This window comes from Saccostrea cucullata, unplaced genomic scaffold (assembly GCF_032062105.1).
Source record: "Saccostrea cucullata isolate Sc308-1 unplaced genomic scaffold, CSIRO_AGI_Scuc_v1 ctg2490, whole genome shotgun sequence".
NCBI lineage: Eukaryota > Metazoa > Mollusca > Bivalvia > Ostreida > Ostreidae > Saccostrea > Saccostrea cuccullata.
Window position 1 is genome coordinate 1 of NW_026935747.1, and position 20,629 is coordinate 20,629.

Sequence of the window (20,629 nt, forward strand, 5' to 3'; positions counted from 1 at the left end):
ATTCACAATTTTTTTTCCCTTCACCCATAGATGCTTTGTACCAAATTTGGTTGAAATTGGTTCAGTGGTTGCAGAGAAGAAGCTGAAAATGTTCAAATGTTAACACACGACGAACGACGGACGACGAACGACGGACGACACGGACAAAAAGGATAGCAATGGTCACCTGAGTTTACTCAGGTGACCTAAAAAAAACAACAAACAAACAAACTGTCAATGTTTATTGCTAATGCATCATGTTGGGATGAAAATTTAAAATTTCCACTGCCCGTAAGGTGTGAGCTGAGCCTATTTTATTCCCCCGGGGTTTTCCCCACGGTATCGAATACGGAACGCATTGTTTTTACTGATGCTAGTGATTTTGATGGGGGTGGGGGATTTAATTCGACTAAAAAGTTTTGCATGTTATGTGAGCCGAACCAGAAAGAGTTCGAAGTTCAACTTTTAGAGAACTTAAAACAGTTGAAATGTTCGTAAAAATTTTTGGGTTTTTTTTTTTTTTTAGAAAATAAAACTTGTAAAACTACATATACACAATCAAAACATGTACATGTTAAATGTGACTTTCGCAGATCGGCACATTGAATTGGATTTATTATCTTTTGTTTTTACTATATTTACTTTTTCTGTAGGTTGGGTTTCACGAGAGCAAAAAGTAAGCAAATTTTGCTTGGGGCATAAGCAATTATATTGTTGCATTTTTCAATAAGGTTTGGGGACATTATATTTGCATATCTTTTGTGAATTGTAAAAATGTCCAAAAAAATAAAAAAAATAAATAAATAAATAAATATTTTTTTCTTTGTTTAGAATCCATGGAACAAGCGCATTCGACGCATTTTTTTCGACTGGTCACAGGATTTATTTTTCCCCCCATTTATTAATTTGATGGGAGGTCACTAAAACATTTATATGTATCAAATTACGGTTCTACAGTGTATATGTGCCTTAATCGTTCCGAAATGGAATTCAGCAGCTTTTTGGTCTTCTTTGATCGACAAAAAATGAAAGTTCTTGTGGTTTGTAAAAGATAGGGTATAAAAAAAAAAGTTCATGTTCTGATAAAAATAAATTATTTGCTGCTAACATTTAGTAATTTTATAGCACCGCAACTGGATGCTTCGTAATTAAGTCATTGTAACACCATAAAGATGTATTAATATGTTCATTTGCATGTTTTGATAGTGAAATATAGACATAATAGTACACAAAGGTTGACTGCTAACCAGTGTACAATGTGCATGCATACTGAAATGAAATGATTGGACGACTGCTATCCAATAAGGAGAAAGATTTTTAACAAATTAATCAGTAATACTATAGCACTGGGATTGGATCTTCGTAATTAAGTCACTTTAACACTATATTGATATGTTCATTTGCATGCTTTGATCGTGAAATATGGACAGAATGTCACAAAGGTTGACTGTTAACCAGTGTACAATGTGCATGCATATTGAAATGAAATGATTGGATGACTGTTATCCAATAAGGGGGACTGCTCACCTAGATTTGAATGATTGCAATACTAATGTAAGATTATAATCTAACATTCTGGTTCTGAAAATCATATACTAGTATTTTGACGACTGATTTTTAATCATGGGGACTCTTCCTATTTATGATGTTGAACACTATATTTATATGTTCATTTGCATGCTTTGATCGTGAAATATGAACAAATAGTACACAAAGGTAACTGAACCAGTGTACAATGTGCATGCATACTGAAATGAAATGATTTGGATGACTGTTATCCAAAAAGGAGGACTGCTCTCCTAGATTTGAATGATTGCAATACTAATATAAGTTATAATCTAACATGCTTTTGAAAATCATATACTAGTATTTTGATGACTGATTTTTAATAGGGAGGACTGCTCTCCAATTTATGATTTTGATAAAAAGTTGCTTGCAGGGACGTTTTGGGGGGGGCCACCCCCCCATTTTTTTCCCCCAACATAACCTTTACTATAGTAAATGTTCATTGAGGGGTGGTTTGGCCCCCCACTTGATAACCAGAGAATAGTGATAGCAAGGTTTGTAAGAAAAAAATTGGAAGTGATAGTAAATTGGCTTTAAAAAAGTTGGCCACCCCCCCCCCCCCCCCACGAAATCGGTTTTTGGGAGTTTTGGCAACTTTTAATTTTCTTTTTTTTTTTTTTTTTTTTGCTTGTCAACTTTTTCAGGCAAGTAAAAAAAATTTTTCTATGGTTGGCCCCCCCACTTTCAAAAACGATGCTACGTGCCTGGCTTGTAAATATGTGTGATATGGGTCAATAAAAAAAAAAGCAGCTAAATGTGTCACTTCTTTTAAAAACCTATTTCTTTTTTTCTCCCAATTTTTGATTGTTGCTTTACAATATGACATTGTCTTTCTATTTACTAATAGAAATTTTCACACAATTAATTTCTTTAAAGTCAATGGATGATTTTTACACCAATCAGCCAAATTCATGCTGTCATGGAATTTTTTTTTTAAAAGGATAAATCGCCCCAAAAAATTTTATGAAATTTTGTCTGAAAAATCGTGTATACATAAAATAACCGTTAAAAAGAATATATTTTGAATAAAAAATATGAGCCCCACCTTCCATTTAACTGATACAGCATTTAATATGACTGTACAAGAAAGTTGTGTCATTGGTGTTACTATTTTTGTTTTTGCTACAAAAGGGTTATCATTCCTGATAAGAGAATATAAACAGTCCTAAGTCATATTACATCACTTCTCACCAAAAACAACAGAAACTGCTCCTTATATTTATGATCAGAACATATTAATGGACTTCAGAAGTTAAAAAGTACACAAATACAAACTTTTTTTGTCAGTGGTGTTTCCCTCGTTATTTCAAAACGATTTTAGATATTCATTAAACTCTTTTTGAAAATATTTTTTAGGGAAACTAAAAGCAATGTTGACAAAACTTTTACTTTATCCAGGGTAACTTAGAAATATTAGATCATTTTTTGCCTAATACGTCATTGGTGTTACGGTCATTGGCATTATTTCTAAAGTTTAACACCAATGACAGGAATGGTTACACCATTGACAAAACAAGATTTTTTGGAGGCAAAATATATTCTTCTTATATTGAAAAATTATTTATTTGTATTCTACTTTGCAAACCTAATTTATGGTATTTGAAAGTAATTGATTTATTTCCAATTAGTATTTTTAATGTAACACCAATGACAAAACATTTTTTATGCTCAAAAAATATATTTTCCCTTCTGAAAAATTCACTGGCCATGCATGAATGTCAGAGTTTATCACCTAAGTAAAATAAAATTAGTCAAGTTTAACTTAGTTTGTCAAATCTCTCTACGAATAGTTTAAATTTTTGGGAACACCGATGACTGGTGAAGTAACAACGGGGAAAGAGATTTTGATTAATACATTTTATCTACTAGTTCTCTAATAAAGAATGTGGGATTTAAAACATCATATCCTTCACAACTGAGACCCTTTTACCCTACAAACATTTTTTTTTTTAAAACAATGATTAACAACACTGCATATTCTTGTCACCGTTGTTACTTCACCAGCATTGGTGTTACCATAAAAGTTAACTATTCTGTCACTGGTGTTACCAGATTTCTTTTTGTTATTAGACATTTTAAGTATAAATCCCCGAAACTTTTTTCATTTTTGTATGTTAGCCATGCAGTGTATTCTGTCTTTCATATGAAGTTTCATGTTAAAGTATGTTTAAATGCTAATTCTTAAGTGCTAAGTCATTAGTATTACTAATTTCGATCATTGGTGTTACAGTTGAGTCAGTGGAGTAACCAACCTGAAACTTGTTATTTTTTTACTTTAATAAGTTTAAATGTAAGAAATAATTTTTATTACCTATTTTCACTCCTTAAAAAAGTCATAAATTATGTTATTTTGAACTGTACACACATGGCACCACATTTACAGCATTTTTTAGTGTGTTCTATTTATTTTTTTATTAATGTAAATTGATTGAAAACTTAATTTTCATCACTGGACAACATATTTTGGACTTGTCAGTAAACTTTAATAATCCAAGAACATGTTTATCATGGCTTCATTCATAAGTCTTTTAAATTTATTCTATACAACAAAATTTTAAGGTAACACCAATGACAGAAAAACACAATTTGATAACTTTTACGAGAAATTTCTGAAAAAAGTAGCTTCCCCACTGTTTGCTAAATGTTGTTTTCCCAAAATATTGTGCAGCTTTTTCAATTTAGATACAAAAAAGAAACGGAAATATTTTAAATTTTATCTCCAATTTTCATATGAACCATTTAGCTGCTTTTTTTTTATTGACCCATATAATATCGTGGCTATTATTGGTTACTGTACAAATTTGGTTTGAATTTTAATGTGCTTTCATGTTAATATATATTTCAGACTTTGAAGAATTATCAAGGCCAATGGATAAATATTGACAAGTTTAAAGTCGATTTTCCTTTTATCTACGTATAGTGGAGTCTTTTTCGCATATCGTGAGAAATACAAAATATCAGTCAACGAACAAGATCTACGATATATATTTCTCTAAATTCAAGACTGGTGTTCGAAGCATTCATTTACGCATCCTCCTGCATCAGTGTCTACTGTCGCTTTTTTTGGGGGAGGTTTGGTGCAACAGAGAGTATCAACGTCGCTTCTGGAACTTTTCTACAGTATAAGTCAGACTCATGAATTTTCTTCAAACTTGTCCCCAGGAGGATAAGTTCCTTTGTGATGTGTGTATTGTGTTTTTCTGGTATGAAATATTCCATTATGTATCCCATTTGGGAAAGTGTTCACATCGAAATTGATATTCCCAGAAGCAAAACGGATATCTACAGGAGAGGAAATTCGGTGATATACCAAAAACTGGAAAGATTTGTGTCCTGTGTTTTGGTTAAACATCGTCATGTCTGAGATGGATAAGTTTTCCAATGATTACATGTTTACAGATGTAAATTTTGTAAATCCCTCAATAAATGCAAAGTTTCAAATAAACTCAAACGTCTGTCAAAAACAAAAGGGTGGAAAATATTGTTGTCTTTTTAAATGAAAATTTGGGCCCTTTACAGTTTTAAATATGCTTTACACAGTTTTGTAGCGGCGGAGTTACAGCCGCTGCTAATGATAATGCGTCTGTTCATTCTTAAAAAAAAATGGTCGGTGGGTCACGGGTAAAGCCAAAGACGGTTATATAAAAACAATCTTTAACATAAAATTCTGGTTTCAATGAATATTGGGTTATAAAATTATTTTAATTTATTGCACCTACTGTCCTTTGTTTTAAAGCGATTTGTAACGAACGCAACAATCCTAAGTATTTCTTTTTCTTGTTTTTCAATAAATTAGTCAAGAAAATATTTATTTGCGGAGGAGTGAAAAGAGGGAGAAAATAAATTTATTTTTCACGTTTTTCTTCGGTATTCTGTGAAACTTCGTATCTTAAGAAACTGGTTTTTCATGCACGAGCGATTTAGCGCTCACTATAAATACTTTTACCAGGAAATGTTTATTAATACTTGTTACAAAAATGCGGTTGTTTTGTGTTTTTGGTTTTCCCTGCCCCCCCCAGCCCTTGCATTGTTTATCGTGTAAATTTTATTACATGTAGTTTGATTTGTATGTTTTGAATAAAAATGCGATTTGTAACAACCCCCAATCCTACAGTATATTCTTTTTTTTGTTTTTCAATAAATTAGTCAAGAAAATATTTATTTCCGGAGGAGTGAAACGAGGGAGAAAATAATTTTAAAATATTAAAATTTTCTGCTTATACCTTTATCAGAGGGTGCATCTTGGGTTCTTAGCCAGAAATTCGGTTTTTGGATTATTACTCGAGCTATGAAGACAAAAATGGTAATAATTATGATCATGCCTTACTAAAATGTATTTACTTCATGTTTGTAATCCTTTATCGGACCTTCCAGAAAAAAATATAAAAATGGTTTATTGTAATATTTCAAATGTACTTGCTTCAGTTGTCTTCCTTCTTCGGGAACTATGTTAATTTAAAATAGAAATTAATATTTTTAGTAAAGAATATTTTTAATATCATTATTTCATTTAAACCAATAAGACACAAAAACTTTTTCATCTTTTTCTTGTAGGGGTTTTCCTTTTTCCAATAAAATTTTTGGTTCTGTTTTCATCCTACCCCAGCCCTAACATTTATCAAAAAAATTTTCCCAAAAAGGGCTTTTCCAAGATCGTTTTTTCCCGCAGCTTATCGGAGGAAAGCTCCCTGTTCGGCATAATACCTGAGCTGGTTTTCTCCACTGTACCTGAAAACAACTCTGCCAAGGGTTCACTATTTGCGACTCGGCCTCACTCTCCGCATCAGTGTTCTCTGATAAAAAGAAATTGAAAAAGTGACCTTGAATGTTTGAATGTCAAATGACAAATGTATATTAACAGAATATGTATTTAAATACTCAGGATATTTGTACCTGGTCTATTTCCCCAGTCATCAATTTTGGACTGGCTTTCAGGAAATCCTTCCCAGGAACTGAACAATGGTGTTTGATATGTGTATTGAGGTGGACCATCCAATGGATATACGGTTCTCAAAATGTCAAAGAATGCTTCATAGATGTTTCCCCTTCCCTGTCTCCACATGATTTCCTCCAAATGCCCTTCGAATTGAGGCAACTTTTTCCAACGAGTCTCCTGAAGTGGTCTTTTGTTTCCACCCCCCCTCAATTCTGTTCGTATGCACAACTTGATCTATAGAAAAAATACACCTTTACTTACTTAAGAATGTATTCTGTAAGACAGGTACAACAATATTAAAGTACAAATATATTAAACACAATAAACAAAGTTCTGCACGGGCTGGCGGGAAGAGATCTTGTTAATCTAATTTTAGAATCGGGAAAGTCCTTAAGTAAGTCGTACGTAAGTTAATTCTTTACAACACTCCTCCCCGTTCCAAATGGAATGTTTTTATTTGAGTTATTTAAATTTTCAATATTAATTTAATATACAAAATATTACTTTATAACAAAACCTATTGGATACTATAATGGCCAAAAATTTTTAAAACAATTATACAAACAACAAAAACTTATTTACTGTTAACATGGCCATATAAGAATATAAAATATCGTTTCCCTCCAATGTTAAGCGGCCTAGATGGGGGTTAACGAGTGCACTTTTTATGCAAATGAGGTCAAAAATCTGGATTTGATTGGCTGGGGGGATAGGCGGGTCAAGGGGGTGCAGATTTGGGGGGTTGGGGGGGTGCTGGGTCAAGGGATGCAGTTGGGGTTGGGGGGTAGCCGGGTAAGGGGGTGCAGCCCCTGGGGGGATAGCCGGGTCAATGGAGTGCAGCCCCCGGGGGGATAGGTGGGTCAAGGGATCAGTTGGGGGTCTGTGGGGGAACCGGGTCAATTCATACATATAGCCCCCTAAATAGGAGGTGTTTACACTGTGTTTGCATTATATCTATACGCTGCTACTACGATTTTGTCAGCGACTCAAGAATTTAATTATAACGTCACGCTTCACAGTCTACCCTCATCAAAGTCAAACAAAGGTAAATAAATGACCTTATTAAGTTTTTAGTCAAAAGGTCAAAGAGATGTGGACATCTGCTAAATTTAATTGTTTAGTTAATATTCATCAAACTTCATGGATAGGTTAATTAAACAAACTTCATATATTTTGATTTTCAGGTTAAAGATCAGCACACTTTTTTGCTATACCATTGTTTTCCATGAATATCTTAACATCTCTTTTGACTTTTCAGGTTAAAGGTCAATGTATTCCTGCTACAGTAAAACTTCATTATAAGGATCTCATAGTGATATTTTCTTTATTTGTAAGGAATTAGGTATAAAATCTCAGACTCTTTCTATAATATGTCACTGAATGTGCTCCTTCATTTTAGAGAGTTTTACAAGCAAATCATATACTGACTTTCAATCCTTCAAAACACAATATGTATATTAAATCTTGAGATTCAGACTTTCAGACTTTTAGGCTTTCAGCCTTTTAGGATTTCAATCTTAAAAACATTCAGACTTTCAATCTTTAAAAACTTTCAATCTTGAGGACTGAGTATTTTAATATTTATCTTATAAGTCTCGTCTTTTATGTCATTACAATTCGTCTTTAGTAATTCAAACTTTTCGTATTTGTGAAACCAAAGTGTTGAAATTACAGTGTTTGTGTAATCTTCTTAATGTTTATCTAGAATTACTGCTTTTAATACAGTCAAATATAATTTGTGATGATCAAAATTTCCAACTGAATTCAAAGACAAACTGCCTGACCTATACATATTTAGAATTTCAATATCATACATTCTTGAATATCCATAAATATCAAAATATAATGATTCAGCATTAGCTATCATCCATACACTTGTTAACCTAAGGAACGCTCTTATCATAAGTTAAACGCATGAAATTCCTCATGCAATTTTGAAGAATTTCTGTTATAAGGGATGGTGAAGACAAAAGAAGAAAAAAAGTATGGTGTAAAGTTAGCCTCACCCAACACCCAAGGGAGAGGGGGAGGGGGGTTGAACCCTTTTTTAATTGAAACAGGAATAATTTAATTTTAAAGTTAAATTTTTTATAAAAACAAATTAAATTTGTTTTTAAAGAAATTATAAATTTGAATTAAATTATTTGTTTCAATTATTTTTATTCAACCCCCCTCCCCCTCTCCCTTGGGTGTTGGGTGAGGCTAACTTTACACCATACTTTTTTTCTTCTTTTGTCTTCACCATCCCTTATAACAGAAATTCTTCAAAATTGCATGAGGAATTTCATGCGTTTAACTTATGATAAGAGCGTTCCTTAGGTTAACAAGTGTATGGATGATAGCTAATGCTGAATCATTATATTTTGATATTTATGGATATTCAAGAATGTATGATATTGAAATTCTAAATATGTATAGGTCAGGCAGTTTGTCTTTGAATTCAGTTGGAAATTTTGATCATCACAAATTATATTTGACTGTATTAAAAGCAGTAATTCTAGATAAACATTAAGAAGATTACACAAACACTGTAATTTCAACACTTTGGTTTTACAAATACGAAAAGTTTGAATTACTAAAGACTAATTGTAATGACATAAAAGACGAGACTTATAAGATAAATATTAAAATACTCAGTCCTCAAGATTGAAAGTTTTTAAAGATTGAAAGTCTGAATGTTTTTAAGATTGAAATCCTAAAAGGCTGAAAGCCTAAAAGTCTGAAAGTCTGAATCTCAAGATTTAATATACATATTGTGTTTTGAAGGATTGAAAGTCAGTATATGATTTGCTTGTAAAACTCTCTAAAATGAAGGAGCACATTCAGTGACATATTATAGAAAGAGTCTGAGATTTTATACCTAATTCCTTACAAATAAAGAATATCACTATGAGATCCTTATAATGAAGTTTTACTGTAGCAGGAATACATTGACCTTTAACCTGAAAAGTCAAAAGAGATGTTAAGATATTCATGGAAAACAATGGTATAGCAAAAAGTGTGCTGATCTTTAACCTGAAAATCAAAATATATGAAGTTTGTTTAATTAACCTATCCATGAAGTTTGATGAATATTAACTAAACAATTAAATTTAGCAGATGTCCACATCTCTTTGACCTTTTGACTAAAAACTTAATAAGGTCATTTATTTACCTTTGTTTGACTTTGATGAGTATCTTATATGTTGGATATATTAGCAAGACACAATCTAATCTGAGTAAAGAGGAAACCTGGAAAAGCTTTCATCCCTTTGTATGAACAAATTAATTGATGTCATGTTGATATCTTAACCAGAATATCAGAACAATCTGATGATTCTAAAATAAAGTTCTCACTATACTAGTTAGAAACCATTGCTCTACCTGTCAAACACAAAAATATGAATGTCAACTTAAAAAAGCAAGTAGGGTTCCTTTTCTTCAAAAGGTAAAATTTTGATGGATTGGGTGATTCTATGTTACTTCATACCTAATAAAGAATTTTTTTTCCTCCATGTTGACTGTATGGATTAAGAACTAATGATATAATTGAATCAAACTTATTTCTTTCATGTCATTCTTAATGTCATAGTAACCATCATTCATATTATGTACAAGTCTCAATCCTAATAGATGAATCCACATTTTGTTTTTATTTCACATCCCTTGGCAACCATATTTGAGGGAAACTCAAAATTATCTGTTCATGTCATTTTCTGGTGTATACCTTCATCATTTGACATAATTTATTTACTTCTTGTATTTTGATTTCCTAAATCAGAGCTATTCATACATAGAAAGAAAACAAAAAAAAATGAATACAGTGAATTTATTGCAATACCTACATGTTTGATACATAAAAAAGATATATTTTTTTCATTCCTTTTTTTGACCTTTGGATTGATCCTGAATTGAGATAACCATTTACTTTTTGGCAAGTGTAAACTATATACTGCATGACTAAACATGATTTGTATATTGAAATTTGAAATGGTTTCTTTAATGCTTAAATCAAAATACTCCAACTGTCTTAGTGAGAATTATGCTCAATTATCCTCTTTAGGGAGAGGGCTCAAATAGGCTTTGCCTGCTGCCCATGTCATTCACTTATGTGAATAAAATTTTGTATAAATTAATTATGCTCAATCAACTTTGTGAAATATTCCCAATTTCCAATGCTTCTTATTTACATTAAGTAACTGACTCAAATTAAATTGTTTGTTTTCTCATTTATTTTATAGGAAATAACATGCTGACAGTGAATCTAATCATTTTTTAAAACTGGTTAAAGTAATGTTTACAATTGACTTAAAATGCTTAAATGCAAGTTTATTTCATACAGAAATACCTTAATTGTATAGACTGAATTTACTTATAGATTAAATATATAGAAGAACCCCTTATTAATTGTAAAAACCATTTTTCAAACCTGATTTTCTTGTTTATTCTCTCATATATTACCTAATTTGAGTATTCTCAAATTATTGATTACATAAGCAAACAAATTTAAGACAAAACCACAATATATGCTGAATGCCCTGGAATGAAATGGTTACATATGTAAGATGTGTAACACATCATGTACAACTTTTAAGTCTACAAAATTTTAAGTTAACCATATTATACAATAAGACTACTTTTTCAAAGTTATGAAAAATTCTCCACAAAAATATGTATTTATGCAAAAGATAAATGTTAGGGTACACTTTAAAATACATTTTACATGAATCACATAAAAGAACATTACAAATCATTTCTTTGTGCTTGTTTTCCTTTTGGAACATCTGCGAACAGATATTCTATTTTGTCTTTTTGATACATAAAAAGCGTCCAAAAATCATTTGGAATTGATGTGTTAAACCCTGATACTCAGAATTTTAAGAGTTTCTGATGTATGCCCTACTTAGAAATGTTTACAATGTAACAAAGATGAAACTCATAATTGATTTAATCAACAATGATAAAGTCATCAGGTTTCCACATGCTTTTCTAACACATCATGTACATTTTTTTCTACTAGTATGTTTTTGTTCACAAAAATTAAAATCAACAGAACTTAGCATTCCATATAAAGAAATATAAACCCTAGCTATTAAAAATCTAAAAATATATTTGTGCATCAATGCATTATGTTTAACAAAACAATCTTTTTCACTGTGATGAAAATTGTCTTCTTCATATAACATGCAGATAAAGAACTTCTTTGGATGATGTCATTTTCACATGTAGAAAAGAAACTAATTCGACTAAAACTAAAAGACAGTCATTAAAATTTTAAGGACATTAAAGGATGATATCAAGACCTAAGTCCAGAAATTGATAAAATTCTACAATTATCATCCAAAGATGTATATGTTTGGATTTATTTTTTAATTCACAAGCAAATGATATGCTGCCATTTAATCTTTCAAACTTAAAAAAAAAATTCTATACTTTTGAATGAAAATTTCAAAATCTAGAGGAGTCTTCCCAATACCTATCTATTTATGACTGAATATATGTAAATCACCAGAGTTGCTGTACTGCACCATTTGAATAAAAGTCATATCCACATTCCTGCCTTTTTTTCTAAACCTTATTTCAAAACATAAATTATTTCAATCAGTCTTTATCTACGCAGTGATTATAAGATTTTTACAGAATTCTAAGGTATTACATAGTAATAGTCTTTAAACAACCTTGAACATAGTGCATATGATTTACATTTCAATTCTTTCCAAAGAATATGCTATGCCACCCAATAAAGCTAAAATAAAGTCTCTAGGTTATCACAAAATGTTAAAAGTCACAACAACTAAATTTTACCCAGGAGAAAAATGATCCAAAAATCTATAGATCATCTCAGAATCTTTCTTTACTTATGATGTGAAGTTTGCAGGTTACAAATTATTGTCAAAGGTAGTTATCTCAATAATCTCATGCTTTGACCCTGACAAAGTGTCCTATAAAACTAAGTGTATTACTCTAACCTGTTCTGTGTAGTAAGCATGAAGTCTATGGGATGATAGAAATATTCAAGATATTATTACATCTTTATGGGGGTCCTATTGAGACCTATTAAATTCAAAATAGGACACACACATACACAAACAAAATTTTTTTTTAAAGTTCCAGGAAAGTAATAATTACACCAAAGCTAGCTTTTAAACATCTGTGTAATTTGTTAGGGGTTGTAGAAATAAGATGAAAAATAAAAGGTTTAAATGTATACTTCTCATACATAACAACTGTCTTCAATATGAATTAGTAAAAATAAAAGTCACATTTAGATACTTTGAAGTCTGGGAATTATTATTTTTTTTTTTAAGATCTCATACTATCAGAAAATCACAATATCAATTCTAGGATTTGATTAGACATCAGTTTGTTATAAGACTGCAATTTATCTATTGTTGTGTATGACAGAATATGATAGAGATGAAGGGGAGAGCTTTTTACTTTTTTTTCCTTCAGCATAGTTTAAAATATATATTATACAGGTCTTTATCTATGTAGTGAATATAGGATTTTTACAGAAACCCAAGGTATTACATAGTAATAGTCATATATAAACACCTTTGAACATTGTACATTTGATTAACATTTCATTCCTTTCCTAAGAATTTGCACCTAATTTTTATAAAGTCTATAAGTTATTACACAATGTTTAAGTTATTGCATTACAGGACTCAAATCAGTAATCTCAGTAATTAACTTTTACCCAGGAGTAAATGATCCAAAAACTCTATAGAAATATCTTATTGATTCTTCATCTGAGTGTGTACTTATGATGTGAAGTTTGTAAGTTACAAATTATTGTCAAAGAAGTCATCTCAATAATCTTATGCTTTGACCTTGACAAAGTGTCCTTAACAACAAAGTGTATTCCTACAACCATTCTATATGTAATTAGTATGATGAATATGGTATGATAAAGATATTCAAGATATTATTAAAACACAGATTATGGGACACTTGCATCTTTATTGGGGGTCTTATTGAGACCAATTTTAAATTCAAAATTAAACATGATACATACACAAACAAAATATATTTACAATTCCAGGAAAGTTAAATAATAACATTAAATCCAGCATCTGGATATCTGTGTTAATTTCTAGGGGGTTGTAAAAATTAGATGAAAAATAAAAGGTTTTAATGTGTAATTCCCATACATAACAACAGTCTTCAATATGAATTGGTAAAAATAAAAGTCACTTTCAGATACTTTGAGGTCTGTGAGAATTAGTTTTTAAAGAGCTCATGCTATCAGAAAATCATATTTTCAATACTTGATTTGACTAGATCTCAGTTTGATAAATGATTACACTTTATCCATAGTCAGTGTCTGACAGTGAAAGATACAATCCTGAGTCCTTTCTTTGTAATCCTGTAAACCACAGTCTATGATTGTACTGGTTAAATTCGTTGGAAATCATATTTATCTATGTTCTTCTTAAATCCTCCATCCTCTTAAGTTTGGTTTTCTTGTTTCAGTGTTCCAAGAGAGGATATTCTGTTGATCTTTGCATAATCTGATAGTCTTTCACCATTCTAAGAGTAGACATAGATCATTTCCATAAGCCCTCACAAGAGAATCCTGAAAAAAATAAAAAAAATAATGTCTTAGTTGAAAAAGAAAAATTGTAATGCAATATAAGCTTGATGGAATTCTAAATATAGACAAAAAGGGTATAAATACAAGTTGTAACATAAGATTTTGACTTTTCATATTAACCATGGGTAACACCTCTAGTAAAGAAAAGAGTAAAGGAATAAGTAAAATTCAGTTTGGAGAGAGAATTCTTTCAGAGAAAGATGTAGACAGAGGTATACCAGTTAAAATAAAAAAAGATGGCACTATTGAGATCATTTCTCAAGAAGAATATAACCAATTATGTCCAGAAAAGGGTGATCCTAATGTTGTCAGAGATTACATAGAAAGACCCTTGATTGCAGAAGAAGCAAATGAAGAATATAACCATTTATTACCAAAAGAGGGTAAGAATTACTTGGATTACCCTGAAAGACTTTTGACTAGAGAAGAAGTCAAGTTTATAGATGATAAGAGAAAACAGTTGTCAGAAAAAAAAGATTGTTAAAGACACATGATTTTTAGCCCACAAAACCATTGGAGATACAAGGATTACAAGATATAAGGATTAATGGAGGAAGTCCAAACTGAACTCTTGGAAGACATTAAGGCTCATTATGAGAGTAACTTTCCAGTGTTTGTTTATTACAAAATTATGTATTCTGATTTAAAAAAAAAAGTTTTCACTTTCATTTGTTGTGCCTTTGACCATTTAAATTGACCTTATGGTCAAGATTGTGATATATACACTCTGATAATCATTTATGATGTCTCTATGATGTTTACCTCAAAAGTTTGAATCAGGGTATTTGTGTTCAAAGAGCTGAAGAAACTATACAGACAGATCTATAATGATTTTGGAAGCATACATATTAATGAGGTTAAAGGAGATATAACACTTGAATTCATTACTACATTATTAAAAAGAAAGAACACAAACTCATAGAAATGATATTGAAAGTACCTTAAATGAATAAAGTGTCATGCTCCAAGGTGTGCTTTAACAGAAGGTTTACAGCAGTCCCATGCACTCATAAGAAGATCTTGGGTAGTAGAAACACCAGGAAATTTTAATTCCAAACAATCAGATCATCTTACATCAGTTATATGGTTACAGTCTTTATACATAATCAAGAGGGTCATTAAGATTTCTTTTCTGGTCATCCTGATGGGCCACATTATAGTATTTTTACCCTGTGATATAATGTTAATATTAAATGAAAAATTCAAAATTCATCAGCAATTGGAGTCAAAACTTGCTATCTTTACCAACTATGCTATTAAGGAAGCTGGGGGTTAACAAATTAGCCATATTTAACTTATTCTATAGATATGCTATCTTCAGCTGTTGACTATCATTTGGAAAGAAAAATTTCATACATTTTAGTTTTAAAAATTGATCATGCATTTTTATGCCTTTTCTTCTTCTTCTTCTAAAGGATATCAATATAGTCTAAAAATGACCATGACCACCAAGCCCTGTTTATTTAAATATATCATTTACATATCAATTCAAAAATATAAACATGCATATGTAAAATAAATAAATAAATAAAAATTACAATTGTATCTCATTGAAACTTTACCTTCAAGTTTGTGTGTTTCTATGTTTGTTGACTAACTGTGTATTTCCAAAGGAACAGCAGACAGTCTGAACTTCATAGAGAATGGATTATAGATGTTAGGAACAAACCATATCTTCCATGTTGATGACTGTAGAAATAAAACCATTTTGTTAATATGACAGAGTACTGCATGAAACAATGCATGTTTAAATACAACATGTACAATGTCAAAAAAGATCATGAAAATATTTGTTTTTAATCTCAAAAATTGTTTTTAACATTAACTCCAGATGAGAAAAGTTCATCATGTTATCTTAAGATAATTAAAAAAAGCACAATTACTGTATTAATATCACAAATAAAATGATTATCAAATTAATTATTTAGACACTAAAAGACTTTTTATTAACAGCAGATTCAATTTTGGTTTAATAACTGTCAGTACTGCATACAGAAAAATACATTTTTTTTTTAGCATCATCACAGTACAACATGTAGTCCTTCATTTTTTGAAAAGCTCATTACCAAGAAACAAAAGTGAAAATGAAATTATATGTATGCCATATATCACACATATTTAGAATCAAAACAAAAAGTAAATGACTTAGGATTAATCTTTTGTAAATTCCTCCTTTTCTCTTATTAGATTCCTAATTAGTATCTCTTTGATCACCATTTAGTAAGTCTGAATTTAATGGGTAACATACATAATGAATTATGAAATTATATCATAATTTATACAAAAGGACTTATTAATATTCTGAAGATCCCTTAATCATGTGTTAATATATTTTAGGTTAAATAAGGGTGTGTTTATATGAATGTAAGTTAGAGATATCAGATCACATAAGTATTACACAGTAATTAAATTAACCATATAATCATACTTAAATGCAAAGATGACCTTCATAGGAAATGTAAACAATTTAAAAAACAAGACAAACTTACCAGAGATATCCAACTATATGCCCAATAAGTCTATCCATTAAATAATCCAGTGAAATAACATCTCAGCTGATCCTGAAAAAAATCATACAATACAGTGATACACAATTAACCTCACTTTACAATGTAAGTAAAGCAATAATTTAGAGACAAAAGGCACAGAAATGTAAAAGATACCATGTATTTTATCAAAATTTAGTGAACATTTTTCTGATTTAAATTCAATTATAGAATGACCCATCATAGAAATATTAAATGCACTCTGAGTTACATGCAGGTTTTACAACTGTAAATCACATGAAATGATGATAAATACAGCATTTACATTCAAAATAGAACTTTACATATAAATTATGATTAAATGCAAAGATGACCTTCATAGGAAATGTAAACAATTAAAAAAACAAGACAAACTTATCAGAGATATCCAACTATATGCCCAATAAGCCTATCCATTAAATAATCCAGTGAAATAACATCTCAGCTGATCCTGAAAAAAATCATACAATTCAGTGATACACATTTAACCTCATTTTACAATGTAAGTAAAGCAATAATTTACAGACAAAAGGGACAGAAATGTAAAAGATACCATGTATTTTATCAAAATTTAGTGAACATTTTTCTGATTGAAATTCAATTATAGAATGACCCATCATAGAAATATTAAATGTACTCTGAGTTACATGCAGGTTTTACAACTGTAAATCACATGAAATGATGATAAATACAGCATTTACATTCAAAATAGAACTTTACATATAAATTATGATTAAATGCAAAGATGACCTTCATAGGAAATGTAAACAATTAAAAAAACAAGACAAACTTACCAGAGATATCCAACTATATGCCCAATAAGTCTATCCATTAAATAATCCAGTGAAATAACATCTCAGCTGATCCTGAAAAAATCATACAATTCAGTGATACACATTTAACCTCATTTTACAATGTAAGTAAAGCAATAATTTACAGACAAAAGGGACAGAAATGTAAAAGATACCATGTATTTTACCAAAATTTAGTGAACATTTTTTCTGATTGAAATTCAATTATAGAATGACCCATAATATAACAACATGTAGTCCTTAATTTTTTGAAAAGCTCATTACCAAGAAACAAAAGTGAAAATGAAAATATATGTATGCCATATATCACACATATTTAGAATCAAAACAAAAAGTAAATGACTTAGGATTAATCTTTTGTAAATTCCTCCTTTTCTCTTATTAGATTCCTAATTAGTATCTCTTTGATCACCATTTATTAAGTCTGAATTTAATGGGTAACATACATAATGAATTAGGAAATTATATCATAATTTATACAAAAGGACTTATTAATATTCTGAAGATCCCTTAATCATGTGTTAATATATTTTAGTTTAAATAAGGGTGTGTTTATATGAATGTAAGTTAGAGATATCAGATCACATAAGTATTACACAGTAATTAAATTAACCATATAATCATACTTAAATGCAAAGATGACCTTCATAGGAAATGTAAACAATTTAAAAAACAAGACAAACTTACCAGAGATATCCAACTATATGCCCAATAAGTCTATCCATTAAATAATCCAGTGAAATAACATCTCAGCTGATCCTGAAAAAAAATCATACAATACAGTGATACACAATTAACCTCACTTTACAATGTAAGTAAAGCAATAATTTAGAGACAAAAGGCACAGAAATGTAAAAGATACCATGTATTTTATCAAAATTTAGTGAACATTTTTCTGATTTAAATTCAATTATAGAATGACCCATCATAGAAATATTAAATGCACTCTGAGTTACATGCAGGTTATACAACTGTAAATCACATGAAATGAGGATAAATACAGTATTTACATTCAAAACAGAACTTTACATATGATAATTATGATTAAATGCAAAGATGATCTTAATAGGAAATGTAAACAAAAATAAGACAAACTTACCTGTGGAATATGTCTGTCAGAAAGGAGATTTCAAAAATGAACGCGGTCTCAACATTCACATGGCAAGAATGCATCACTGATCAGGATGTTTACTTCAGTGGTCATAGAGAAATTGAGCTTTAAACAAGAAAAGCTTCACAGCAGGAAAATCATCATAGTAAAAGAGAGAAAAAACAAAAGATAGTCCTACATTTTCTGAAAATGTAAGTTCACTTCTTAGAAACAAAAGTGAAAATGAAACTTTAATTTTACAAGTGTATGACGTCACAATGCATAGGTAAGCATATTTTTTGCACACGGCCCTAAACAAACTTGAATCGCTGCCAAAATCGTAGTAGCAGCGTTGTGAATCGTAGTAGCAGCGTATAGTGTATAATGTAAACACAGTGTAAACACCCCTATATTTAGGGGGCTATATGTACTGAATTGACCCAGCTATCCCCCACCAGGCTATCCCCCCAGGCCCCAAAAGTGGCTGCACTCCCTTGACCCGGCTATCACTTGGTTTTCCCCCCCCCAGGGGCTGCACTCCCTTGACCCACCTATCCCCCCAGGGGCTGCACGTCCGAAAGCCTTAATTTTAATGAATATCTTCGGCATTTTTAAAATCAAACCAGAGAACCCGTGTATAGAATCAGAATGCTTTAATTTTTTTTAGACAAAATGTTTTCGAACAACCAAGGACAATGTCATCGTAGGAAACCCACGGATGATCTCGTCTTTACTTATCATAAGTATATACGAGATCACCTTTGGCTTTCCGACGATGGGACAATACAGGCAAGTTACCATTTTCTATTTTTTATAAGCAGTTGTCTATGATGGCAAAAAGTATTGTCTTTACCTCTTTTGTCAGTGGCGTATGCTCCTTTCTCTTGATGTGTATGCTAGTTTGAAGTCACAGATTTGATCTGAGGCGCAGTGTGGGTAGACCATATCATGATGGGAAGACCACTATACAAAACTAAGTAATTTTAACTTTTTTACTCTGCTTAGAAAAAATGGAGACTTCCTGTCTAAATAATCGAAATACGATCAATACGTTTAACTTCCTAGTAACAAAAATATTTCCCGTTATCAACATCACTTCTTGCCCTAATCCTGTTGCTGTTGATGGTTTTGGAATTGTCTGACAAGACTTTAACAATTGAATTTCGGCTTAAAACAAGATGTGTCCCCGATGTTAAGGCATGTCACACGTGAAATTTGTTAAATCAAGGATTTTTTTGAGAAGTATATACCCGGTATTAGATAAGTACTCAAATAGTGTGACTCAAAATTGCAGAGAAATTAGGGGGTCGGTGTGCATCTTACTGATCTACGGTACAATGAAGTTGACATTTTTGCACTTAAATTTAAACTCTTTGGTTCATTACTTTAGCCTTTATGATATTTTATCAGATGTAACCATAGCAATAAATACAATTTTATTTTACGTAAAAAAGTTTGAATAATATTTAATATTGAGCATATCTTGCAAAATGCGAGTAAATTATTGTGTGACCTTTTTGCACCCAAAAAGTAACATACTTGGGGTATTAAAAACTGAATAGGCAATAAAACATTTTATTAAATCAAGCCTTTCACGACTTAAGTGCTGATCAGTCACAAGTATCGAGTAATTAGCTCACTAAATGATAACCCGTGCTTCTAATAATGGCAAAGTCCATGTTTTGCTGTGGTCGGGAAACCCAAAATACTGTAAACGTATTACATTTGGCTGTGTGTTCTTTTTAGCGCCTTTGGCGGAAAGAAACGTCCGCTAATTCAAGTACAACGCTAAATGTCTTGCACATATACTCATGTATACGAAAATGAATAAATGCGCTAAATCAAATCTACGCTAATCTGTTCAAAAATCAATTTCCTCCAAACATCGTACATGCCAAATATAATACATTTACAGTAGGTATCGAATCAAAAAGTAAAATAGGAGATGCACAATGGCAATATGTAATAAATATTCTGTGAACGTTTCATTAAATTTCACTCAGTGGTATAAGAGGAGTTGCGGATAAGAGATGGGTACCCCAAAGCGTAACAGACAAACGGACGGACGTACAGCTAGACGGACGGACATACCGATTACAGTATACCCCGCACTTTTCATGTTGGGGGGAGGGGAAGGTTATAATA

At 30.9% G+C, this 20,629-nt stretch overlaps 1 long non-coding RNA gene across 4 annotated transcripts; it reads right to left on the bottom strand.

The window, feature by feature from the left end:
* Positions 1 to 13,082: 13,082 nt before the first annotated feature.
* Positions 13,083 to 18,771, bottom strand: LOC134243672 (uncharacterized). Of its 4 annotated transcripts, XR_009987090.1 has the most exons (7): positions 18,494 to 18,771; positions 18,082 to 18,153; positions 17,377 to 17,448; positions 16,547 to 16,618; positions 15,620 to 15,746; positions 14,998 to 15,076; positions 13,083 to 14,039 (listed from the first exon to the last, which is right to left on the bottom strand). It is a non-coding gene; the product is annotated as an uncharacterized LOC134243672 (long non-coding RNA). The 4 variants fall into 4 exon arrangements; XR_009987087.1 differs by lacking the exon at positions 14,998 to 15,076 and having other exon boundaries at positions 18,494 to 18,764; XR_009987088.1 differs by lacking the exons at positions 16,547 to 16,618; positions 17,377 to 17,448 and having other exon boundaries at positions 14,998 to 15,227.
* Between the last annotated feature and the right edge of the window lie 1,858 nt (positions 18,772 to 20,629).